The 23,961-nt window shown below is 32.7% G+C and overlaps 1 long non-coding RNA gene across 1 annotated transcript; it reads left to right on the top strand.

Annotated features, from left to right (window-relative positions):
• Positions 1-7,126: 7,126 nt before the first annotated feature.
• Positions 7,127-10,410, top strand: LOC140866982 (uncharacterized). Its single transcript, XR_012145008.1, has 4 exons — positions 7,127-7,419; positions 7,582-9,503; positions 9,597-9,872; positions 10,034-10,410. It is a non-coding gene; the product is annotated as an uncharacterized lncRNA (long non-coding RNA).
• The last annotated feature ends 13,551 nt before the right edge of the window (positions 10,411-23,961 follow it).

The raw sequence follows: 23,961 nt of genomic DNA, 5'->3' as shown, positions 1-23,961 counted from the left end.
TATATTAAAGTTATATATATATATATATATATATATATATATATATATATATATATTACTAATGTTTGAGTGCAATAAATATTGTTCCTATTAGGTAGAGAAATCAAAACGCGAAGCTTAAATTATTGTGTAGTTTAAAATATATAAATTACAACATTACCATTAATTATAACTTTTAGTAAAATCACAAGCGTTCGGTCCTATACTGTACGAATATAATTGGATTTAACAAGAAATTTTAACCTTTTTCGTAAAAGAAAGAGAGATAATTATATTTTAAAATTATACATTTGTACTATTTATTTTTTGTTATATCAACTTTTTATACTCATGTACACACATGATATATTTGATTTCAAATTAATAATATGAAACTCATTAATTGATTTTATTTTAATTTTAAGAGTTGATTTTAATATTTTTTAAATTGAACTAAACTTTATATCTAATTTATGTTTGCAAGCTCTCCCTATTCACAAAAAACTGCCAAATCAATGATGCTCAACTCTTCTCCGACAACTAAAACCCGTTAACGTCTTTTAGTGATGCGAAAAATAAAAAAAAAACTAAAACTCGAGTTTTAGTGGTCGGGGACAAGATGGGCAGGAATGGTTGGGCAGCTGAAAATTACTCTATATATATATTCATGGTAATCTTATTATATATTATATTTTGTTCTTTTCTGTTTCCTAATTTAACAAAAAAATAGTTGAAATATATACACGCCCATTTATTTTTTATTAGTATAATATGATTAACAGTTTAAATAATAACAATTAAAATATGTAAAATTATTGCAAATAAAAGAAAGTGTGTACGTGTGTTTGTTTATTTTTTTATTTTTTATAATTGTGTCTAAGATAAATTTGAAAAACAACGGACCACCATACAGATTTTTTCGATAATATAAAATTAGACAACAGTTTTTTTTATTTATTTATGTACATAGTCCTATTCAAATCAACTACTAACATGCAATCTTAAGCATGCAAGAAGTTTAACACTGGCCATAATTTAAAACAGAGTAACTTATGAAAACTTAAAACATATTATAACATAAACCGATGAAATACAACCGACACTAAAACCCAAAATATAGTCATACAATCATATCCAAGTACGGTGTTCAAAAAATTGAAAGCAAACAAAACCTCCAACTGGTCTCTGGTCCCTGCACCTAATCCTACATCGATCTTTCTGTCTCGTTCAACCTGAAATATGTCACGTTGAATGGAGTGTCAGAGATAATACCAAGAAAGTGAGTGACTAAATCCCAATAAGACAAGTATGAGTATACAAATAGGTAGCTCCATCTGGGATTCTAACCGTAATCACAATCATCTAGATCACTCTAGTATCAGTCTCCGTCATCACGGTTGTTCCTGATGTCAGACCATATATACAGTGTAGTGAGCAACCCTACTAGAAGGCTATCTTGAAGGAGAACAGCTCAACATGTATGTGTGCATGTAGTATATATAAGTATATAAAGCAGTCAGTAATGATCACCTGCACCATAGGGTGCTGGATTTTTCGTGTGCGATCACTAAAACCCGATACCGGATTTTAGTATTTTTTTTACACTAAAACCCGGTAGTACACGAAAAATCCTGCACCCTAGGGTGCAGGTGATCAAAATTATATAAAGCAGTAAAACATATATCATGACGTAAAATATTGCATCATGTAAGCATATATATTTACCGTGATCTATCAGTCATTACTTTACGTAACTCTATGTGACAGGTCGAGTACTATCAGGGTCTAGGGTCCAAGCCTACAGTCAATTGATTATCATATGACTAATAATTATTTAACAACCATAACTAAGTTAATATATACTCCTATTTATTTAATAGGATTTTCGGATCATACCTTCATCCGTCGTCAACCATTTGATGTCGAAAGCCCTGAATTCTATGCATTTCTTCACTGCTTTTTCAGAACCACCTCATTAATATTGTCCGACCCTCGTTAATATGGATATACCTCACAATATAGACTGATTTAGGATTTAGGAAACGATGCTTGTGAAATAATGTGAAATTAAATGCAGCCTCTCTGCTTCACTCTTCACTAACATAATACATCGAATACTATTATTGGGAAATTGAAAATAAATCCCTGTCACAAAAGTGGTTCCTAGCTACTTAATATTATTATTAAAATAATATTTATAATTATTATTACTATTATTATTTTAATATAAATTTTGTTGTAATTTGATATAGTTATTATTATGACTAATATTTCCAGTTTAATAATAATAATTATTATTACTTATCGTACGTACATGATTATGGAAATCATTGTTATATTATAAATATTTCGTTATTTAGTAATAAAATAATATTAATTATTATATTGAATATAACTATAATTACATAAATAATACTATTATTGATTTTACTGTATTAATATTATCGTAACTAGTATTCTACATGTGCGCTGTGCAAAATGTTATTTTTGTTTAATTTTGGGTAAATTAGTAAATATGAGTGCTTGCGTAAATAATTAAATAAAAATAAATTAAGGTTGAGTTTTGATAAAATAATTTGAAATATATAAATTTAAATGTATCTTCATTATTTAGATAATTTTTTAAAAAAATCAAATTCATTTTGATATTTATTTACACTTCAATTGAGCTAATCACAAAGGATTTCAAATATTTAGACTATTGCAATCGATTTAAATTCATCGTGGCTAGAGGGTGCTTATAAGCTGTTTAAATAAACTGTTTGACATCTTATAAGATATTTTTTAAAAAACTCGTTTCATCCTTAATTTTTTAGAATATCTTATTTTAATATTTGACTTTCTCATATTATCCTTACATATTTTGTTAAATACCCTCCACCCATTTTTCACATTAATCAAAATTTCAGATTTTTAGAATTCAAAATTTTCAAACCCTTGTTCTTCGTAACCCTGGATAAAGCTAATCACAAAAGATTTCAAATATGTAGATTTTTTTATACATATTTTGTTCATAATGTTTTTAATTACTTATTGGTTTTAATTTTGACACACATTTAGGAGAAAATTCATTATATTTCGATAATAATTTTTTCTTCTAAAGTATTTTTTATGCATATTAAGTTTTGAAATCTCAAAAAAAAATTGTGTATTTTTTATTTTGTTTTTATTTGTTGCGAAAAAATATTTAAATATTCTTTCAAATATTATAAATTTAAACTTTTTTTTTCCTAAGAAATTTATTTATCCAATAATTATAATCAAACACTCTTATTATATAAAAAATTCTAAGAGTTGATTTATCTAATTTCTACTATTATATAATACTTGAGCATGCTAGAAAAACTATTTTTTGAGGACACCATCTTTTCTTTCCTATTTTACCCCTATTTTTTCATTTATTCTTTCACATGTAGGCTAACTCCCCACTCCTCACTCCTCCATTATAACTTTTTTTTTTCTAAAATATAACTTCTCTCATAAAATTATGTTGACTGTTATTGTACACACACAACGCGTGTGCAACATTTTACTAGTATTAATAAAATACTTGTATTTTATTAAAAAATAAAATAAAAAGTTGTTAATTGATAAAATAAAATTTGTTAATTTTTAAAAATATAATAAAAATATAGAAAAATAAAATATAAACAATTACTAATAATATAGATCACGTAATAGTTTGATAAGATAAGAGACAATAAAATCCAAACAGCTAGTATGAAATGCTCTTTATATTAAATATAATATAAATTAATATGAAAATATAAATTAAATAAATAAAACAATATATTATGATAATGAAAAACAATTATAATCTACTTTTTGTCGGGAAAATGTTATGTTTCTATTTATAGCAGAATTTTGTTCATATATATAGATAATGCTAAAATTACTACAAATATCTTGAACAACGATATTTACAACAACAATATTTTTAGATTTTTCTATTTATCACGAGATTTTATATTTAATGTATCGTGAGATTTTGATATATTAAATTCTTATATTGAATTATCTGTGTTGTGAAAGTTGATATACAAATTTCGTTATACCAGTAGTATCACTCATTTTTAAAGGCATAAATAGACAAATAACCAACGTTCAAAATGAAAATTAAATTTTGTTTGATCACGATAAAATATATTTTAAAAGTGGTTCATAGCTATTTAATATTATTATTAAAATAATATTTATTTATTTATTATTATTATTTAATATAAATTTTGTTGTAATTTGATATAGTTATTATTACGACTAATATTTCAATTTTAATAATAATAATAATAATTATTAATTATCGTACGTACATGATTATGGACATCATTGTTATATTATAAATATTTTTTTATTTAATAATAAACCAATATTAATTATTATACTGAATATAACTATAATTATATAAATAATACTATTATTGATTTTACTGTATTAATATTATGGTAATTATTATTATCATGTTCCTATGATAATAAATTTTTTATTATTATAATATCTAATAATTATTTTTATAATTACCCATTACTATCTATACTATACTATTTTATAATAGTTGAGGCATATATAGTAACTACCACTTGATGACACCATCTTTTATTTCAGTTTTGCCCTTCCTTCATTTACTCTTTATTTAGGTTTTTTTCCCCTTAAAAGTTCAATTTGTATTAAATGTTTCTATTTTGCCTGCATTCTATTTTTTTTACTTGCTATCTAATGTAAACTGCATTATCGAAAAAGATTGTAACAATTATATTCCGATTATTTCTCAACCAATTGAATTTTAAATTGTTTTTTTTTTAAAAAAATCATACATTATTATTTTTTATTGTTGAGTAGATTTCACACATAATATTTTTTATAATAAAGATATCAAGCGTATCATATTAAAATATATATTAAACTTTAATCATTTCACACATGCAACGCGTGTGCCCAGTCACTAGTATTTATTAAGTTTAGGCACCGCATAAAATCTAAATGATATCTTGGTCTGGTTCTTCTTAGAGGGTGTTTGGGAGAGCTTAAAATCTCTTTCAAACAGCTTATATGCTGTTTGAGAGCTTTTAAGCTCTCAAATTTTGTTTGGCAAAAATTTTTAAAAACAGCTTATAAGCTGTCAAAATAAGTTGTTTGACAGCTTATAAGCTGTTTTTAAAAAAGTAAGGGGGGAGGTACTTTTTTCAAAAAAAATTTATTTTAATATTCTATCTCTCTAAAATATCCTTGAATATTTTCATAAATCTCCATCATATCCTCCATCTATTAAATATTAAATATTATTTTTAAAAAAATTACAAATCACATAAATTTTTCTAAAATAAAATATTAAAACAATTTTATTTTTTAATATATGTTTATTCTAAAAATATTTTCGTACGTGTATAACTCAAAATTTTATTTTCATAGAATTATACCCTTTTTGGTAATTTTGACAATAAAAAGATCTTATAATACCAAACATATCAACATCTTTAAGTTGTTTAAAATAAGTTTACCCAAACACTTTAACAACTTATTTTCAAAATAAGTTCTAACAGCTTATAAGCTCGTAAAACAACTTTTAAGGATTAGGAGCTTATAAGCTCTTTTTAATAAATTTAACCAAACACCCTCTCTTTCTATTATTTCTAGTTTACACTTTTTTTAATTTTATCTCTCATTTCAATCCACTTCATTTCCTTACGAATTATATGGAGAGGGCTGCTCTCATGTCTATACATAAATATTCATGTATCACGACGCACACACATCGGGTGTGTCTCAATTACTAGTATTAATAACACTGACAGTTATATTAATAAAAAATATAAAACTAGTCTATATATTGCATGTATATATATGCTAAAAAATAACTATGTGTATAAATTTAATATTGTCATGCTCTTTTGATAATTATCACAATAAAAATATCTTATGATATCAAAAATATCAATATTTTTGAACAACATTATCTTATTTTATTTAGACACATTAACTTCTTATTTTTAAAATAAGATCATACAAATTATAAGTTCATAAAACAACAAGCTTATAATTTGTTTTAAATAAGTTTAGTTAAACATGTTCGAAGTATCACATCTAAGACATCCGATTTTTACAAACCCGTGCACACAATCAAAATACGAAGAGTTAATAATTTCAAGTGATACTTGAAAGAGAGGGACCAATCAAAATTATATTCTTTTTCTCATGTTTATGATTTTTTATGCGTGGCTTTTCATAATAAGATTTTTAATGAAGTAGTTAACAAGTATCGAGACATCGTACTCTTTTGAATTCATAAGATTTTTATCACTGGGTTTTTCGTGATAAACTTTTTAACGATACAAATCTATTATTGGTAAGACATCTAAAGAAAGTATGTATTGTCGTAAAAAAATTTTTGTTAAGAATTTTTTCATTGAATTTTTGTATCAATGTTCGCAAACACTTGAGTCTAGACGAATTTTTCATCATCCATCTTGGCAAATAGAGATTTTTACGAACGTATTGTTTGTATAAATAATCATTTAAGATTGAGCGTTATAAATAATTTATTATTATAATAATTATATTTATTTATATAAATTTAAAAAAATTATGAATAAGATAAATATATCAAGATGATATGTTTAAAAATTTGCATCTAATCTTTAATATAAATAGAAAATTGCGCGTGAGTGACTCGCATAAATTTTCTTTTCTCGATTATTCTGTCTTATGATTTATAATATAATATATTGGTTAATTTGAGCAATAATAAATAAAAAAATGAATTTATTAATTAAATTTAAATGTGTAAAGTCAAGATTGCCCTAATATGCACAACGCCTCGTGGTCTCAAACTTAGATAGTTTAAAAGGCTGGTGCTTGCTTTGAAGCTTTTGCAAGGTAAGGGACGACGGTCACTACTGAGTTTTCTTGTTGTTAAATTGATTGAAATGACGAAGAATAAGGTATATAATTGCAAGTCCATGCTCCAATTCAAATTGGGGTTTATTTGATTTTGTAAGAACACATAACAGATGAAGTAGTTCTCTGTTTTAGCTAATGATGTATGAAATATTCATGTTGTGATCGTGAAGTTGCATATTTTTTTCTCTTTGGGGACGTGTTCCTAGATTTGCTGCGTTGCTGCCGTTGTTTTCTTAAATTTTTTAGGTAAGGTTTAGCATGCAAAGTGGTAAAGGAGAAGCGGGAAGCACGAGCGGAGGTCTACCAGGTGGAGGTAGCAAGATGTCCGAGCTCCAGTTTCTGTTTGGATAGACTTGGAGAATTGCGGTGTTCCCCGCAAAAAAAATGTATGTAGACTTAGCTGTGGCATAGTTAATGCTTTAAAAAGTTTGAACTACCTCGGTTCTATATCTATTTTTGCGTACGGAGACACCAAAAATTTCGCCAACGAAACTCTTATAGCTCTACAGCAGAGTGGTGTTACATTTGTTCAGGTTCATCACACAGGTATTCTTATTTTCATATTTATATTTTTTATGTTGATTTTGATAGGTATTCTTATTTTCATGTTCATATTTTTTATGTTGATTTTGATAGGTATTCTTATTTTCATATTCATATTTCTTTATATTGATTTTTGATTTGGTATCTCCCATATCTTTGATACAGGGCCAAACGCAGCAGATAAGAGAATGATAACGGACTTCATGATCTGGTCTTTGGACAACCTCAAGCCGTCAAATCTGCTGATAATATCGGGCGACAACGATTTTTGGCCTAGCATGCTAACTTTGATGAACAAGGGACTTATACACGGAAAAGATATAAAGAACTTCCTCCGGTAGATACTGTTTTGAGCTGGGACGATTTAGTAGAAGGAAGGGTGGCTCCCGCCCAAATCACATTAATTTCGTAGTAGCAAGAAATTAACTCTGAATTTTTTTACTTGATTTTACTGTAATATTAACTTTCATGTCTTGAATTGTACTATGCTTCTATTAGGAATTCGGTTTCCAGAATTAAGGTTGGGTTTTATTCAGGACTTAACAGCTAATGTCAACTAAACATCAAGGATGCGACATAGGTTGCTATTCAGACATCTGTCATGGATGTACTACTGCCAAATCAGTTGAGACATTTGGCTTTAGGCTTGCTAGAAATAATAAGTATACACAATAATGCAAAACTGAATTTTCTTGTCTAGTGTATTAGTGAATTCATGTATGTGGTTGGAATTCGTTGTTTATGTGTAGTCCAATCACTTTACATGTAATAGGTTCTCATGTTTGAATGCCTCTTTCCGATAGTTTTTCCATAGGTAATTGTTTCTCCCTCATCAACAAGTTTCTAATTGACTTATATATAGTATTAGCAAAAGTGTTTTCTTGGTTTTTTGATTTTATTTTGTTTACCGTTTTATGTGTCATATAAACCCACTCGCACTTCCACTTGACATTGATAATTGATTCAAATTGGTTTGTTTTCTGTCGGGTTTCAGGTGTTGGACATTATTTTTCAGATTTGATTGTCTTTTAAAATTTAAATACACTATGAAAAGGTAGAAGTTGACTACTATTTGAGAATGAATATAAGATAGTGTTGGGAGCTTCTTGTTCAATTAGTATTATTTCTTATTGTAGAACAATTTTATTCCTTATATTACTATGTCTGTGTTTTCAATTTCCTTATTTTATGTTCATTTGTCACACATTTTATTTTTGCCCAATGCATTGTTCGGATTCCTTTATGTTTGGATTTCGGGTACGAAGATTAGCATGATAAGTAAAGGTAACACTCTTCTCTTGCTAGATAATTTACATTGCTAGAATTGCAAGTCCCAACTGAATTTCACCCGTATTTGGCTTTGTTTTGTGATTTAATAAGGACTTTATGGTGGATAGGGTGCTATTGTCTAACATAAGTTCAAGTAGCAAGTGACATTTATTTTCTTGAGCTTTTTTTAGATCTCTGTCTCTTGTTTCCAATTTTCAGTAGCTATCATTCTTTATCATATTCATAGTGATATTATAAAATTGATATATTATGCCTATAATATGTTTAATAAAATATCTACAAATAATTTTGTATTAATTTTTTCTCATTTCTCATTAACAACTTTATTTTTTATGTATACCACATTCTGTAAATAAATTTAGTTTGGTTAGTCATTTCCATCCATTGTCTTTTTTCTGGATCGTGACTTTTAGTGAATTTTAACTTGTAAATAGTTTTTCAAGTTTGTTTGAGTAGTGACTAGGGATTCTGACCAAATTCAGGAGACTGTTTTTTCACCGATCCTACTTCTGAGTCGTGACTTTTAGCTTGTAAAAAATAGTTTTTCTTTTTTGTTGATACTAATCATCGTTCTGAGTTGATAGTTTGAAGAAGAAATATCAAAGAGACCGACTCATGTTCGAGATGCCATGAAACATAGGGGTTTTGTTGCTTATGAGCGAAAAGATGTGTCATACAGAGATCCTAATGTTCGAATGAATGACTGGAATGAAGTTATGGAAGAATTGAAACCTGGCCCACTCCTGAAAGCACAATCTGCTCGTTGTATGGATTGTGGTACTCCGTTTTGTCATCAGGTAAGATGAAGATTCGCTTTTGTCTAGCTTAATTGGTTCGAGTAATTAACTTTTAGCTTAACATTTAGTTAATTAAAACCTAAAAACTTGCAGGAGAACTCTGGATGCCCTATGCCCTCTTGGGAATAAGATACCTGAATATACTGAGTTAGTGTACCAAAATAGATGGCGTGAAGCATTGGATCGACTTCTGGAGACTAAAAATTTCCCAGAGTTCACCGATCGTGTGTGCCCTGCACCTTGTGAAGGATCTTGTATTCTTGGTATCATAGAAAATCCAGTCTCTATCAAAAGTATTGAATGTTCTATCATAGACAAAACGTTTGAAGAGGGATGGATGGGGCCACGACCACCTTTGAAGAGAACTAGGTATATTCTCTTTCCTCACTGTTCTTTCTTCTCTGAAATACAATAATATTGTCATCTGAACTTTCACCTTGGCATTCTCGTAAATGGATTAGCAAAAATTAAAACAATATCTCACTCATTTGTGGTGTTCAATTTTATTTTAATTGTGTTCACTATCTCAGAAAAAGAGTTGCTATTATTGGAAGTGGACCTACTGGTTTGACTGCTGCTGATCAATTAAATCGGCTGGTTCACACTATGACGGTGTTTGAACGTGCGGATAGAATAGGCGGTCTCGTGATGTATGATTTCCCAAACATGAAGATTGACAAATTGATGTCGTCCAGAGAAGGGATTGTGAAGAGCCGGTTCTTAATCTCTCAAATCGTAATAATAATTCAATGTTCATGAATTAAAGGCAAACATCAAAGCCAAAAAAATTCTTTTTTTTTTTTTTAAAACTATGGTGGCTCGCTCGAGCGAGCCTCACCTCTCGCTCGAGCGAGCGCCTCTCGGGTCTAAGACCCCTTGGCTCGCTCGAGCGAGCCTCGGGCTCCGCTTGAGCGAGCTGCGTTCTGCCCGGCTGCTAAAAATCTGACTTTTTGCTGTAAAATGAAGGTTTGTGATATATAACTTCTTCCAACAAAACCAAATATGTACAAGTGAAGATGATAACATCAAAAACTCAAACCCAACATGATCATGTGTTAATACCTTACCATCAGGCCCAAGCTTTCTCTTGTAGATCCATTTACACCCTATTGGAACAATTCCATCGGGAGGATCTACTAAAGACCAAACTTGGTTTGTATGCATCGAATCTATTTTCGACTGCATAGCTTCAAGCCATAAATTTGAATCCGCATCAGAAATTGCTTCCTTGAAGTTTCTTGGATCACATCCAACATCGGGTTCATCTTGATCCCCTTCAAGAAGAAGACCATATCGAATAGGAGGTCTAGAAGTCCTCTCGGATCTTCTAGGTACAGGCGTGTCTATCAATGGTTCCTGAGGTGTAGGATCGTTATTTTGTATTTCGGGTTCTTCTCGAATTTCTTCGAGTTCCAGCATCTCGTCTTTCTTATCCAATAAGAACTCCTTCTCCAAGAAGGTGGCATTCCTTGAAACAAACACCTTTGTTTCAGCAGGATAATAGAAATAATATCCGATTGAATTCTTCGGATACCCTACAAAATAACATAAGCTGGATCGACTATCCAACTTATCTCCCACTATCCGCTTCACGTAAGCAGGACATCCCCAAATCCTCAAGTACGAATACTTAGGAGCTTTGCCATTCCATAACTCATATGGTGTTTTGTCCACTGCTTTAGTGTGGACGTTGTTCAACAACAATACCGCCGTTTCAAGCGCATAGCCCCAAAACGAAGGTGGAAGCTCAGTGAAGCTCATCATGGACCGAACCATGTCCAACAAAGTTCGATTACGACGCTCCGATACACCATTAAGCTGTGGTGTCATAGGAGGAGTCCACTGAGAGAGAATCCCATTCTCTTTTAGATAGTCCAAAAACTCGGTACTCAAGTATTCTCCACCTCGATCCGATCGAAGTGCTTTAATACTTTTACCTAGCTTGTTTTCTACTTCAGCCTTGAATTCTTTGAACTTTTCAAATGCTTCAGACTTATATTTCATTAAATATAAATACCCATACCTAGAATAATCATCAGTAAAGGTAATGAAGTAGGTGTGGCCATATTGAGTACCAACTCTAAATGGCCCACAAACATCTGTATGGATCAAATCCAACAGATTTTGACTACGCTCAGGTTTCCCCTTAAAAGAAGATTTAGTCATTTTTTCCTTTTAGGCAGGATTCACAAGTAGGTAGAGAGTTAATATCAGACATATCAAACATGCCCTCTCCCACTAGCTTGTTCATCCTCCTTGAGGAAATATGACCTAGCCTAGCGTGCCAAAGGTTTGCCGGGTTTTGGCTATCGATTTTCCTTTTGTTTGTTGTTGCCGGTTTATCAACATAATTTATTGGAACGTCTTTTAGTTTTAAGTTGTATAGATCGTTTTCAAGTTGTCCATTTCCAATCAAACATTCATTCTTGTAAATATTGCAAATCCCATTCACAAAATTGCAAGAATAACCATCTCTATCAAGCATAGAAACAGAAATAATGTTTTTAATCAAATCCGGAACAAATAAAACATCTCTTAAAAGTAACTTAAAACCGTTCTGCAAAATTAAATAAACATCTCCCACGGCTTTAGCTTCAACTCTGGAACCATTTCCGAGCCTCAGCTGGGTCTCACCCATTCTAAGCCTGCGACTTCTTGTCATCACCTGCAAATCATTGCAAATGTGAGATCCACATCCGGTATCCAATACCCAAGAAGTAGTATTAAGTGAAACATTTATTTCAATATAGAACATACCCTTCGCAGTTCGCAACTGCTCTAGATATTCCTTGCAGTTACGCTTCCAATGACCGGGCTTCTTGCAGTAATGGCAAACATCCTTGGATTTTTCCATGTTTGAAGCCTTTGTCTTGTACTTCTTCTCGGGTTCGATTTTCTTGGGTGGGGCAGAACGTTTCTTACCCTTTGTACTTGGCCCCTTCTTAGAAGAAGAGGAGCCCACCAAGAAAGCCGGTTTATCCTTCTTTAATGTGGATTCATATGTCACAAGCATATTGACCATCTCTTCAAGGGAGACCTCTATCTTGTTCATATTGAAATTCACCACAAATCCGTCAAACGAAGAAGGAAGAGACAGAAGTAGTAAGTCCACGTTGAGTTCATGCTCCAACACCAAATCAAGGGTTACCAACTTCTGTATGAGCCAAATCACTCGTACCCCATGATCACAGACCGAAGTCCCTTCACGCATGCGACACGTCATTAGCTCCTTTACAGTAGCGAACCTTTCAGCCCTCGATTGAGCCCCAAAAAGTTCCTTGAGTTGTACGTGAATGTCAGCAGCATTCACGGTGTCCTCAAATCGCCTCTGGAGTTCATCAGACATCGAGGCTTGCATATAGCATTTGGCCTTGATATCATGGTCCCACCATGTATCAAGTTTGGCTAACTCTTCCGGACTTACGTCAGCTGGTGCTTCCTTCGGAGGAGATTTCTCTAACACGTAGAGCATCTTCTCCGAAGTCAAGACAATCTTCAACTTACGGAACCATTTCGTATAGTTTGCGCCAGTCAACTTATTTTGTTCGAGGATCGAGAAAAGTGGATTACGCGAATTCATCTTTTATGAAATACTGAAAAGAAACAGACAAATATCAGTGATTGTTTAAGTAATTTACTAAGACATAAAATAGGCGAAATTTATTTTATGAATCTCACTCCCACTATTTTAACGATTTCACTACCCTCTAGTGAAAACGGGAAACTGTTTTCCTTAGTGAGAACATGGAGTCCAATTGACAAACTTATGGTCCCGAATAATATCAGCCAACCATAATTTCAAAAGGTAGAGCCCAATTGCTTCCAAAGCAACCTCCACGTTTTTACCTCATGTCCAATAAGGGCCCAATAATATGACGCCGTTTATTGTGACATGTCAAGATGACCCATCAATATTAAGTTGTGATGGACGGTCGCCATGTGGATCCCCCAATAATATGAGCCGATCCCATGGGAGTTCCACCCAACTTACAACATGTGTCGATCCAATGTACAGCTTTCCGACGAACGGGCCCCCCCAATAATATGAGCCGGACCGTATCCGCGGGTAGCATCTCATACATTGATCGTTGATGGAAGGTAGGAACATTTAAACAAATTTAAATTTCCTTTATTTATTTTGATATCAATTTTAAATCATATTTAAAATGAGGGATTTTAATTTTTTGAAAATTTGTCTCATCATTTTTAAAATTTTGTATGCTTGTCGGATTCACACAATTTTGTCTAAAACATGCATACAACTATAATATCACATATTATATAGGATGATCGATTCCATTTCTAATCGACCCGTGGTTGCCAATCACGAGTCTTAGTCCAATCCTAGGTAATATGCAGTATGCAATGCAATCCTATTACATTGTGCTTCCAATTTACATTTCTTCTGTCTTTATTGTCTGCTGGGCCCACCTCCATCTTCAAATCTTCATCTCCCACTAAATCTAATGTATTTACAATAAATAACAATGACAAGTAGGGGATACATTTTTAAGGGGTGGGAACGGGCCATAAACCAAGCCCACTTTTATTACATATGACAATTCATATTGGGCCATAAACCAGGCCCATTAATAAAACCAACAACAATAAAACAAATGTAAATTCCTAACATACACCTACAAAATTGGTCATGGCAATCGATCATCCTTATCCAATAACATTTAATTCAAAATTAATTTATTGGATAACATGCAATGGCAATTTAAATTTAAAAGGATAAAATCATATTTCATACATAAAATCTTATTTTACATACAAAATCATATTTTATCTTTTTATCAAATAAAATCATATTTTATCTATAAAATCCAATTTTATACATAAAATCATATTTTACTCAATATATCCATAAGATCATATCTTATCATCAATTGTACCAAAAATAATTAATTTCAAAATTCAATTTAACGGATAAAATATTTAAAATTTCCAAAAATTCAAATTTATCCAAAAATCAATTTTAAAATTTTCGGACTCGAACAATTCGATCCGACGCCTCGTGGACCAATCAAAAACAATTTTCGATCGGACCAAAAATAGAATTTTAACATATTAAAATTTAATTTAAAAATTAAAAATAATTTTTCCCGCGGGCCGCCCGGGAGATTCCCGGGCTGCCCGCGCCCTAATGGGGTCGGGCCGGGCAGCCCGGCTGCCCTGGGCAGCGATCACATCGCTGCCCATGGGCAGCGATCACATCGCTGCCCATGGGCAGCGCCGTGCGGCTCGGGGCAGCGACCATCGCTGCCCCCACCCGGGCAGCGATCCAATCGCTGCCCAGGTTTTTGCCCGAATTTTTTTTTTTTTTAAAATATTTATTTTGTTTCAAAAAACCGAGGCCTTAAAATTTTTGTACAATCGATTAATTTAATCGCTTGATCTGAGCAACTTGGCTCTGATACCACTGTTGGAGAACGCGACGATCAGATCAATTAGGATTGATACCCGGTGCAGCTGAAGTTTAAAATTTTTGTATGGAACGATTCCATAATAGGTATCAACCTTACGATTAAATTGTGTGTGTGTAAAAATTAAATAACGATTATAAATTTTTACCTCAATCTCGAATCGAGATTTTGGACACCAACAGATTGCTCTGCTCTTGTTGTATATCCCTGGAACTGATGGACGAACTGTTCTTCAATCAGGTCCACGAACGGATATTTAATCCCTCTGATAGATTGCACTAGAAAATCTATCAGAAGTTTCTACGAAGAGATTAACGAATTTGATCCGTTAAACCAGACTGCAAATTCAAAATTCACAGGCTTGGTTTTTCGAGCAGAGAGGGGAGAGGGGGGCGGCGGCCACTAGGTCTCAAAACCCTAGTTAATTTCGAAAATTATGCCTGTTGTGTTTAATTTCTGTACTGCAATAACTTATTTATAATGTAGGCCACTAACAGCTTAGGGCCCATTAGTCATAAGTTCAAGCCCGACAAGCAAAGCCCACATGTTCAGAAATTAATATAAAATTCATCGTGACTCCGATTGATAAACCGATTTCACCAATGTGCACAGAAACCATTTCTGCACCTTTTAAAGTCAAGATAAATTTTTCTGAATCCGAATTCAGTGGTTTCCAAAAATGTCAATCCCTATGTCATTTTAGGAAATCTTACTCCTCTACTCATAATTAAGAAGTCCAACTTCTTTGTTCATTAAATTTAACTCTTTAAATTTAACTATCTCAACGGGGATTAAAAATCCATTACACTGTGTGACCCTAAATGGTTCAGGGATACAGCTAGCCGTGGGCTCACAACTCCTTGTGACTCGGAACAACAATTTCCGACTTGCCCATCTAATCATGGTAAGAGCGCCTAGCAACATTGCCCCATGATTCCCTAGGTATCACTGATAGTGCCTACAAGAACCAATAGATTTTGGTTAGCGTACAGTACGGTCCCTTCATCCATATATCCCGATCGAATCAACAACCATTGGTATATCGAGAGTCGTTCGAGATTCGATAACTATACAATACATCTTGAAGATCAAATAGTGACATCGCATGTGTTACTAAGAAACCATTTCTTAAAACACATCATGTACTCTGGCCAGAGATTCGTCACACTAATATCTCCTCAGATCGCATAGGATATCCACACTCGCAAGTATGTGGTGAATCCTTGTCAACAAAGCATCGACTCCTATATGTGTTGTAACTGTACCCAATCCCGACACCTGATGACCCCAATGGAGTCGGTAAACGAGTCAAAGCACAGCACTAGCATATAGAGTCTCAATGATGTCTCAAGTAGTAAGGACTAATGGTGTACAACCAAAACCGCGGACTTTATCCACTCGATAAGTGATAACCACTTGGAAAGTTCGGATAGGGTAGTTCGATCATTCATCGTATGAATATCCATTTGCATGCTTCGAACATCTCCATGTTCCTTACCAATGAAACGTGGTACTCTGCATCGCAAATGCTAGTCTCAAACTCGAGCGATCCTTATCCTTATTATCGGACGGCTCAATTGACTAGGAACAGTTTAGAATATACAGTGACTATAAGAAGTGTTTCATGATAGACATCCCCATGTTCTACCACATCTTACATACACTATAGTATATTCAAGGTCTTTATCAAAACAACAATAGTATATCACAATATAACAATATGAAGAAAGATAAAGTCATTGCCATTAATAAAAGTGTAAATAATATTAAACAAAAGATTGTTTATACAAAGAGTCATCAAAGCCCTTAGCCACAAGTTGGCTCACCGGGCACCCAATCTTTCAAGGTAGGAACATTTAAACAATATTTAAATTCCCTTTTGTTAATCTTGATATCAATTTTAAATCATATTTAAAATGAGGGATTTTTAATTTTGAAAAATTCGTCTCATCAATCAACATTTGTATGCTTGCGGGATTCATGCAATTTAGTTCTAAACATGCATACAACTATAATATCAAATATTATATTTAGGATGATCGACTCCAATACTAATCGATCCGTGGTTTCCAATCACGAGTCTAAGTCCAATCCTAGGTGATATGCAAGTATGCAATGCAATCCTATTACATTGTGCTTCCAATTTACATTTTTTTGGTCTTTATTGTCTGCTGGGCCCACCTTTGTCTTCAAATCTTTATCTCCCACTAAGTCTAATAAATTTACAATAAATTTCGATGACAAGTAGGGGATACATATTTAAGGGTGGGAACGGGTCATAAACTAAACCCACTTTTTATTACAAATGACAATTCAAATTGGGCCATAAACCAAACCCATTAATAAAACCCAACAACAATTAAAATCAAATATAAACAACCTAACATACACCTACAATATTGGTCATGTCAATCGATCATCCTCTTATCAAATAATTAATTCAATAATGAAATAATTGGATAACATGCAATGTCATCATAATTAAAAAAGATAAAATCAAATTTTATCTACTATTCTCATAAGATCATATCTTATCAATAATTGTACCAAAATAATTAATTTTATAAAATCTAATTTAACGGATAAAATTTACAAATTTTCCAAAAAATTCAAATTTATCCAAAAATCAATTTTAAAAATTTCGGACTCAAACAATTTGATCCGATGCCTCGTGGACCAATCAAAAACAATTTTCGATCGGACCAAAAACTAAAATTTCAAAAATTTCAAATTTCAATAAAAATCAAAATTTTTATTTTCCGAGCTGCCCGGGACATTCCCGGGCAGCCCCGCCTCCACGTGGGATAGGGCTGCCCACGTGGAGGTGGGCAGCGATCTAATCGCTGCCCGTGATGCTCTGTTTCCTTCAAAATTTTAATTTAAAAATGCGTTTTGTTTTCAAAAAACCGAGGCCAAAAATTTTGTACAATCGATTAATTTTAATCGTTTGATCAAAGAAAGACCTGACTCTGATACCACTGTTGGAACACGTGTCGCTCTCACGATCAAATCGATTTGATACCCGGTGCAGCGGAAGTTTAAAAATTTTATATGGAACAATTCCATATCATGGATATCAAATCCTAACGATTAAATTATGCAAGTAAAATAATAATAATAATAATTAATATTTTACCTCTTCAAGCTAAGGCTTGATTATGGACTCCAACAGATTTAATCTGCTCTTGTTGTAAATCCCGGGAACCGATGACTCGCTCGATCAATCTCCGGAATCAGGTCCACGAATAGAAAACAGAAACCCTCTGATTGATTGCACTAGAAATCAATCAGATGTTTATCGTAGAGAATACACAGATTTGATCTGTCAATTCAGAAAGTTACTTTTCGGAAAAATCACTGACTGAATTTTCTCAAAAAAGGAGTAGGAGAATTCGAAAATTCCCCTTCAAATAATATATGTGTTTTTCGAAAATCCAAGATGAGAAAAAGTGATATTTTCGAACCCTACACATGTATTTATATATAATTTCTAGACTGGATTAAGTTATAATTGTATTAGGACACTAACTCATTAGGGCCCACAATCCATAACTTAAGCCCAACAAGCCAAGCCCGTTATTATAGAAATTAATATAAAATTCATCATGACTCCGATTGATAAACCGATTTCACCAATGTGCACAGAAACCATTTCTGCACCTTTTAAAGTCAAGATAATTTTTCTGAATCCGAATTCAGTGATTTCCAAAAATGTCCATCCCTATGTCATTTTAGGAAATTCCACTCCCTTTAGTTAAGAAGTCCAAGTTCTGTTTCATTAAATTTAACTCTTTAAATTTAACTATCTCAACGAGGTTTAGTAATCCATTACTTGTGTGACCCTCAATGGTTCAGGGATACAGCTAGCCGCGGGCTAACAACTCCTTGTGACTCGGAACAACGATTTCCGACTTACCCAACGAATCATGGTAAGAGCGTCTAGCAACATCGCCTCATGATTCTCTAGGTATCACTGATAGTGCCTGCAAGAACCAGTAAGTTTTGGTTAGCGTACAGTACAGTCCCTTCATCCATATATCCCGATCGAATCAACAACCATTGGTACATCGAGAGTCGTTCGAGATTCGATAACTATGCAATGCATCTTGAAGATCAAATAGTGACATCGCATGTGCTACTAGGAAACCAAGTAACCTAAATCACATCGAGTACTCTGGCCAGAGATTTGTCACACTAATATCTCCTCAGATCGCATAGGATATCCACACTCGCAAGCGTGTGGTGAATCCTTGACAACAAAGCATCGACTCCTATATGTGTCGTAACTGTACCCAATCCCAACACCTGATGACCCCCCATAGAGTCGGTAAACGATTCAAAGTACAGTACTAGCATATAGAGTCTCAATGTTGTTTCAAGTAGTAAAGACTAATGGTGTACAACCAAAACCGCGGACTTATCCACTCAAATAATAATAACCACTTGAAAAGTTCGAATAGGGTAGTTCGATCATTCATCATATGAATATCCATTTGCATGCTTTGAACATCTCCTTGTCCATTACTAATGAAACGTGGTACTTGGCATCACAAATGCTAGTCTCAATCTCGAGCGATCCTTATCCTTATTAGCGGACGGCTCAATTGACTAGGAACTGTTTAGAATATACAGTGACTATAAGATGTGTTTCATAATAGTGATCTCTCTTTATTCACTTTCTCATCTTACTTACACTATATTATATTCAAGGTCTTTATCAAAACAACAATAGTATATCACAATATAACAATATGAAGAAAGATAAAGAAAATGCCATTAATGAATGTAAATTATATTAAACAAAGATTGTTTATACATAGAGTCATAAAAGCCCTTAACCACAAGTTGGCTAACCGGGCACCCACTCTTTCACATATATCAAGTCTACACTGTCATTCTGTTCATCGCTTCAAAATCAGTATTCCCATTCATATTTTGAATCTGTAAAATAACTCTGCTCTTTCTCAATTCTGAATTGAATGATGTTTCAAGAATAACTTTTTCGCTTAACGAATCAGTTTCAGCTTCAAAAGTTATATATATCATTCAATTACTTACTCTGATTCTTCTTCATTGTTCTCTCTTCATACAGATTCATCTTCAAAATCTTTGTGTGTCTCAAATCAAATCTGATCTGATATCGACAAATCATGTCTGATCTGATGCCATATACTTCGGTAGTATCATTTCAACACAAAGAAATCGGATTTCTTTTCGTCATATCACCATAGCATTATCTCAAAATCGACTCAATAGCTGTTACATGAATTATAATCATCAAGTGGCAACACATCAAGTCAAGTAATACCGAATCAAGTATTAAAGTTTTGAGAATATTCTTAACATCTGGAAAATCAACTCAGATAATCCATCAATCGAAGAATGGTATAATGCAATCACATATAACCAACTCTCAGAACATCAATCAATCAATCGATGCCACATTCTGTCAAATAAATCTAAAGTCTTAATCCTGACAATAGATTTTAATCATTCCTATAATTTCATCATATCTCTATCTTCTTCACAGCTATCTAGTCATATCTGTATCACATCTTATACCGCGTATTCTAAAATTCTGATTAATCTATTCGGACTATCTATTAATCAGAGTATAATATGATGTATTCATAGATTTCAAAGTATACAAAGCTTTTGATAATCGGTATCATGTCAGGTAAAGTTCATTCTCGAAATTCGATTCATCTTCTCTGACTATTCTTCCAATTCAAGGATAATATGTTGTACCTTTACCTCAAAAAATACTCAAAGTATTCTGATCATCTGTATTACAATTTAATAGTACACCCAATGTTTCAATCTGAAACATTATTTCTTGTCTTACTGTTCATCTTGCAACGAATCTAATCACAATTCAGTGATTTGATCATACAAACAGATCATCGTATACAGTCATTTCAATCAATCTGTTCATAACTACCACCTGTTTACATCATATAAACTGCTTCATCTTGGTAGTATCACCCACAAAATACTCTTTCAAATCATGATCTCATAACAATTCTGGAGTTTCTAAACTGTCACTGAACTAATCTAGTCAATAATTTTCAACTTCCTCAGAAACTCTCTGTACGTTTAACTTCAAAAACGTACTAATTTGGTTACCTCTATTTGCTTTATCTTCTGATAAAACAATTATTGGATGAATCTTAAATTCTTTGTTGTGCATTTTCTTCAAAATTTGATATTTATTTTCGGAAATATCAAGCACAATCAGATAATCAATCATAATAGAATTCATTCATTCTGATTTGAGGCTTCAATTCATATCTCCATCTGGCATTCTTTACTGAATTCTCATCGCTTCAGTTTACTTTCTGTGTTTCTTTCATCTTCTGAACAGTTCTGGCTTACTTCTAATCGAAAATCATTCTGATTGGTGATATATTCGTCTGAATATTCAAACCAGAATACACAGAAATCTAGAATCAATTCATCGACTGCCTATTTCATTCCTCATTTCTATCTCCAAAATACTGACAAGGCATGTCATGTCACTCAAACTCTTGATCATATTCAAATTCTTCTATCAGTTACGAGTCAACCATCTTAAAATATGCTGAAATATCCATCAAAGGATTAATAATTCTCAAAATAAAAAAAAATGAATCAAGATTGAGAAAATCCCTCAATCAAGGTCATCCAAAATCAAATCTTCTGGATAACAAACTCTGCAAAGTGAAAACAACTTACTTGCATCACCCAACTCAGAATGAGTGAATCAACACAGGCTCTAAATGAAAGCAATGTGCCATGAGAGCCAATAAATATTCAATCATTTTAAGAATAATATTTCCAATTGATGTAATCGATTCAGCATAATCAAAGAAAAGACTCAACTGTAACTGATTTTCATATCATCATATATCTTCTTATAAATCTCAAAAGCAGTATTCAATTCATCAATTCATCAAGTCGCTATAAAATTCCAGTTCACAACTTAAACTAAAGTCGAAATCTTACTGGAATATATCTGTCATCTCTATTCATCGGCATATCTATCAATGCTGATTTAGATCTTGAACGTATCTAGTGCATTGAATATACTTTTTCGAATATTTCTATAATCAAACATCATATATAAAACCAAAATCAAAGAATCTTACTTCTAGATCCCATATCATATCATCTTATTCATATGCACATTATGTTCTGGCTGATCTAATTCAATCATTTCTTATCATCAATTTTCTAACAATCTGTAATAGGTTATTGGATCATCATCTATCATGCAACCTAACAGATATCTCAAATACGAACACAATCATATTCAGTTTCATTTCTTCGAAGCAAAATCATGTTCAGTTTTAGTTCATCGAAGCAATAGTTCCATTCTTCAGTTCAATTCACAAAGTCTCTTTTCTGATACAAAGGTGATCATATACTAAGCTTTCAGCTATCATGTATCTATTTCACCAATAATAAACAGGTCAAAACAAAATATATCTATTACCTGAAATTTCATTCTCAGGTGCAATTTCATTCTGATCCTCCGTATACTTCTGGATTTGTTCTTCATTCAAATCTTTTCTCTGAATCAGATTTATTTCTAACATATTCTAGCACCTCAGCTTGAAATGTCTTTACACTGCTTGTTCGAAGATTCCCCTCTAAAATGAGTGTAGTATTCTCTAACATATTCTGTATTCAGACCCAAACACTTCTGTCTCGGTCCGCTAGAGTTAAAGAATTACTTTCATATCATTCACTTCATATCTGTTCTGGAATAAAAATTGTAGATAAAGTTGTGAGTATCTCACATACTCTTGCATGTCTACAATTTCATTCTCCTAATTCATCATTCAGCTTCAATTATCTTAGCCCTGTCTATGTCTTTCATAAAATGTTTCAGTCGTCAACATTTATTCAGACATAATCTTCGAATTCAAGCCATCATGAAACAACTCAATCTTGAGCTTCATTATTATCATCTACAATTCAGAGAATCATAGTAGGCTTGAAATCTAGCAATGCATTCTTCAATATTCAAATTACTCTGCTTCTGATTGGTATATTCTTCTTTTTCTCATCATTTCTATCTGTTGTGGCAAAGAATTGTTAATTAAAACCCTATTCTAAGCACTTACCAACAATGAATATACCTCTGTTCTGTCAGAATTTCTTCATCAAAATCTATCAGCTGGTTTCTAGGTTTCGAAGTTGGTATACAGTCAATCTGATACGATATTCATCCGTATCTTTAAGGAATTTGAACAACTGTTCAAGTTCTTCAGGCCAACTTCTACCTGCAATAACATCTATTCATTCGCTGATATACTGTTCTGTTCAATCAGAGATACTTCTTTCAGCTGAGCAATACTGTTCTGTTCATTCTGACCATACCATTCTGTTCAGTCTGTCAGTCTGGGGTGCTTACGTCACCCAAAGAACACTGTTCTATTCAATTATAGGTGCTTACATCACCCGGGGAAAATCTTATAACAACATCGATAAGAAATTTGAAAATTTACAAATCAGTAAATCAGGTAGTTTCACTTCAAGAGTAGGTCATGTTCACATGCAATTCTTCAAATCATCGAATCATCAAATCAAGTAATGCACAATCATGCAATACTATAAATGCATGTGACTCAATCTACCCCGCTCAGCTTCTATCTCAGTCCAAGAAACTTAGGCTCTGATACCACCTATTGTGATGACCCAGTTCTTAATCTCTCAAATCATAATAATAATTCAATGTTCATGAATTAAAGGCAAACATCAAAGCCAAAAAAATTCTTTTTTTTTAAAACTATGGTGGCTCGCTCGAGCGAGCCTCACCTTTCGCTCGAGCGAGCGCCTCTCGGGTCTAAGACCCCTTGGCTCGCTCGAGCGAGCCTCGGGCTCCGCTCGAGCGAGCTGCGTTCTGCCCGGTTGCTAAAAATCTGACTTTCTGCTGTAAAATGAAGGTTTGTGATATATAAATTCTTCCAACAAAACCAAATATGTACAAGAGAAGATGATAACATCAAAAACTCAAACCCAACATGATCATGTGTTATACATCT

Source organism: Henckelia pumila, chromosome 4, assembly GCF_033568475.1.
Source record: "Henckelia pumila isolate YLH828 chromosome 4, ASM3356847v2, whole genome shotgun sequence".
Taxonomy (NCBI): domain Eukaryota; kingdom Viridiplantae; phylum Streptophyta; class Magnoliopsida; order Lamiales; family Gesneriaceae; genus Henckelia; species Henckelia pumila.
This window is presented reverse-complemented; position numbering and strand designations above follow the sequence as displayed.